Genomic DNA, 4,618 nt, shown 5'->3' on the forward strand with positions numbered 1-4,618 from the left:
TAACATAGCAATAATAGTAAATCTCCAATTAGTAGTAGTGATAATGATAATAACACAGTAATAATAGCAACAATATAACCAGTATCAATAATAGTAATAGCACAGTCATAATAGTAGCAACACAACTAGTAATAATGATAACACAGTAATAATAGTAACAGGACAACTAGTAATAATGATAATAATAGCACAGTAATGATAGTAACAATACAACTTGTTTGGAAAGTTTTGGAAAGAGAGGCAAGTATGCCGTCTGTTGTGGATGAGAGAGCTTGGGAAGTGAGTCAGTTCTTGTTCGCTGATGATACAGCGCTGGTGGTTGATTCATGTGAGAAACTGCAGAAGCTGTTGACTGAGTTTGGTAAAGTGTGTGAAAGAAGAAAGTTAAGAGTTAATGTGAATAAGAGCAAGGTTATTAGGTACAGTAGGGTTGAGGGTCAAGTCAATTGGGAGGTAAGTTTGAATGGAGAAAAACTGGAGTAGGTAAAGTGTTTTAGATATCTGGGAGTGGATCTGGCAGCGGATGGAACCATGGAAGCGGAAGTGAATCATAGGGTGGCGGAGGGGGCGAAAATCCTGGGAGCCTTGAAGAATGTTTGGAAGTCGAGAACATTATCTCGGAAAGCAAAAATGGTTATGTTTGAAGGAATAGCGGTTCCAATAATGTTGTATGTTTGCGAGGCGTGGGCTATGGATAGAGTTGTGCGCAGGAGGGTGGATGTGCTGGAAATGAGTCGTTTGAGGATAATATGTGGTGTGAGGTGGTTTGATCGAGTAAGTAATGTAAGGGTAAGAGAGATGTGTGGAAATAAAAAGAGCGTGGTTGAGAGAGCAGAAGAGGGTGTTTTGAAATGGTTTGGTCACATGGAGAGAATGAGTGAGGAAAGATTGACCAAGAGGATATATGTGTCGGAGGTGGAGGGAACGAGGAGAAGTGGGAGACCAAATTGGATGTGGAAAGACGGAGTGAAAAAGATTTTGAGTGATCGGGGCCTGAACATGCAGGAAGGTGAAAGGCGGGCAAAGAATAGAGTGAATTGGAACGATGTGGTATACCGGGGTCGACGTGCTGTCAATGGATTGAATCAGGGCATGTGAAGCGTCTGGGGTAAACCATTGAAAGTTCTGCGGGGCCTGGATGTGGAAAGGGAGCTGTGGTTTCGGGCATTATTACATGACAGCTAGAGACTGAGTGTGAACGAATGTGGCCTTTGTTGTCTTTTCCTAGCGCTACCTCGCACACATGAGGGGGAAGGGGATGTTATTCCATGTGTGGCGAGGTGGCGATGGGAATAAATAAAGGCAGACAGTATGAATTATGTACATGTGTATATATGTATATGTCTGTTTGTGTATATATATGTGTACATTGAGATGTATAGGTATGTATATTTGCGTGTGTGGACGTGTATGTATGTACATGTGTATGGTGGTGGGTTGGGCCATTTCTTTCGTCTGTTTCCTTGCGCTACCTTGCAAACGCGGGAGACAGCGACAAAGCAAAATGAAAAAAAGAATAATGATACAACTTGTAATAATGATAATGATAACACAGAAATGATAATAACAATGCTAGTAGTTATGATAACAATAATAATAAAGCAGTAATAATAGTAACAATACAACTAGTAATAATAATAACACAGTAACAATAGTAAGAATATAACTAGTACTAATAATAAGAAACAGTAATAATAGTAACTATACTACTAGAAATAATAATAATAATAATAATATCACAGTAATAATAATAACAATACAACTAGTAATAATAATAATAATAATAATAATAATAATAATAACACAGTAATAATAGTAACAATACAACTAATTATGATACTAAAAATAATAACAGTAATAATAGTAACAATACAACTAGTAATAATGATAACATAGAAACGATAGTAATAATACATCTTGTAATGATAATAACACAATATTAATTGTAACAATACAACTAGCAATAATGATAACAGAGTAACATTAGTAGCAATACAACTAGTAATAATAAAAGTAATAACACACTAATGATAGTAACAATACAACTATCAATGATAATAATATAATGATAATAACACAGTAATAATAGTAACAATACAACTATTAATAATAATAATAATAATAACACTATAATAATTGTAACAATAAAACTAGTAATAATCATAGAAATAACACAGTATTAATTGTAACAATACAATTAGTAATTATAATAACATAGTAATAATAGTAACAATACAACTTGTAGCAATAATAACACAGCAATAATAGTAACATAACAACTAGTAATACCAACAACACGGTAATAATAGTAACAATACAACTAGTAATGATAATGATAATGATAACATAGAAATAATAGTAACAATAGAACTAGCTAGTAATAGTAATATAATCACAGTAATAACAGTAACAATGCAATTAATAATAATAATAATAACACAGTAATAATAGTAACAATACAATTAGTAATAATAATGACACCATAAGAATATCAACAATGCAACTAGTAATAAAAATATCACAGTAATAATAGTAACAATACAACTAGTAATAATAACAACACCGCAATAATAGTAACAACATCACTAGTAATAAAGATAATAATAATGATAACAATAATGATAACACAATAATAATAGTAACAATTCAACTAGTAATAACAATGATAATAACACAGTAATAATAGTAACAATCCACCTAGTAATGATAATGACAAAATAATACTAGTAATAATACAACTAGTATTGATAATAACACAGTAATAATAGTATTAATACAACTAGTAATGATAATGATAATGATAAAACAGTAATGTTAGTAACAATACAACTAGTAATGATAATAACACAGTAGTAATGGTAACAGTACCACTAGTATTAATAATAATAGTAACACAGTAATAATAGTGACAATATAACTAGTAATAATTATGATAATAACACAGTAATAATCGGAACTATACAACTAGTAATGATAACACAGTAATAATAGTAACAATGCAACTAGTAATGATGATATCAATAATAACAGTAATAATAGCAACAATTCAACCAGTAATTATTATAAATCAGTAATGATAGTAACAATACAATTAGTAATAAGTATAACAATAACACAGTTATAATAGAACAATATAGCCAGTATCAATAACAATAATAACACAGTAATAATAGTAACAATACAACTTGTAATAATGATAATGATAACACAATAATAATAGTAACAATACATCAAGTAATCCTAGTAATAATAACACAGTAATAATAGTAACAATACAACTAGTAATAATAATAACGCAGCAATAATAGTAACAATGCAACTAGTAATATTATATCACAGTAATGATAGTAACAATACAACTAATAATGATATTAACACGGTAATAATAGTTATAATACAGCTATTCTATTATTCATATTGCTTTGTCGCTGTCTCCCACGTTAGCGAGGTAGCGCAAGGAAACAGACGAAAGAATGGCCGAACCCACCCACATACACATGTATGTACATACACGTCAATACACGCAAATATACATACCTATACATCTCAATGTACACATATATATACACACACAGACATATACTTATATACACATGTACATAATTCATACTGTCTGCCTTATTCATTCCCATCACCACCTCGCCACACATGGAATAACAACCCCCTCTCCCCCTCAAGTGTGCGAGGTAGCGCTAGGAAAAGACAACAAAGGCCCCATTCGTTTACACTCAGTCTCTAGCTGTCATGTAATAATGCACCGAAACCACAGCTCCCTTTCCACATCCAGGCCCCACAGAACTTTCCATAGTTTACCCCAGACGCTTCACATGCCTGGTTCAATCCACTGACAGCACGTCGACCCCGGTATACCACATCGTTCCAATTCACTCTATTCCTTGCACGCCTTTCACCCTCCTGCATGTTCAGGCCCCGATCACTCAAAATCTTTTTCACTCCATCTTTCCACCTCCAATTTGGTCTCCTACTTCTCTTCGTTCCCTCCACCTCCGACACATATATCCTCATGGTCAATCTTTCCTCACTCATTCTCTCCATGTGACCAAACCATTTCAAAACACACTCTTCTGCTCTCTCAACCACACTCTTTTTATTTACACACATCTCTCTTACCCTTACATTACTTACTCGATCAAACCACCTCACACCCCATATTGTCCTCAAACATCTCATATCCAGCACATCCACCCTCCTGCGCACAACTGTATCCATAGCCCACGCCTCGAAACCATACAACATTGTTGGAACAATTATTCCTTCAAACATACCAATTTTTGCTTTCCGAGGTAATGTTCTCGACTTCCAAACATTCTTCAAGGCTCCCTGAACTTTCGCCCCCCTCCCCCACCCTATGATTCACTTCCGCTTCCATGGCTCCATCCGCTGCCAGATCCACTCCCAGATTTCTAAAACACTTTACTTCCTCCAGTTTTTCTCCATTCAAACTTACCTCCCAATTGACTTGACGTCAACCTCAACCCTACTGTAGCTAATAACCTTGCTCTTACTCACATTTACTCTTAACTTTCTTCTTTCACACACTTTACCAAACTCAGTCACCAGCTTCTGCAGTTTCTCACACGAATCAGCCACCAGCGCT

The sequence above is a fragment of the Panulirus ornatus genome, chromosome 16, assembly GCF_036320965.1.
Source record: "Panulirus ornatus isolate Po-2019 chromosome 16, ASM3632096v1, whole genome shotgun sequence".
Lineage (NCBI taxonomy): Eukaryota > Metazoa > Arthropoda > Malacostraca > Decapoda > Palinuridae > Panulirus > Panulirus ornatus.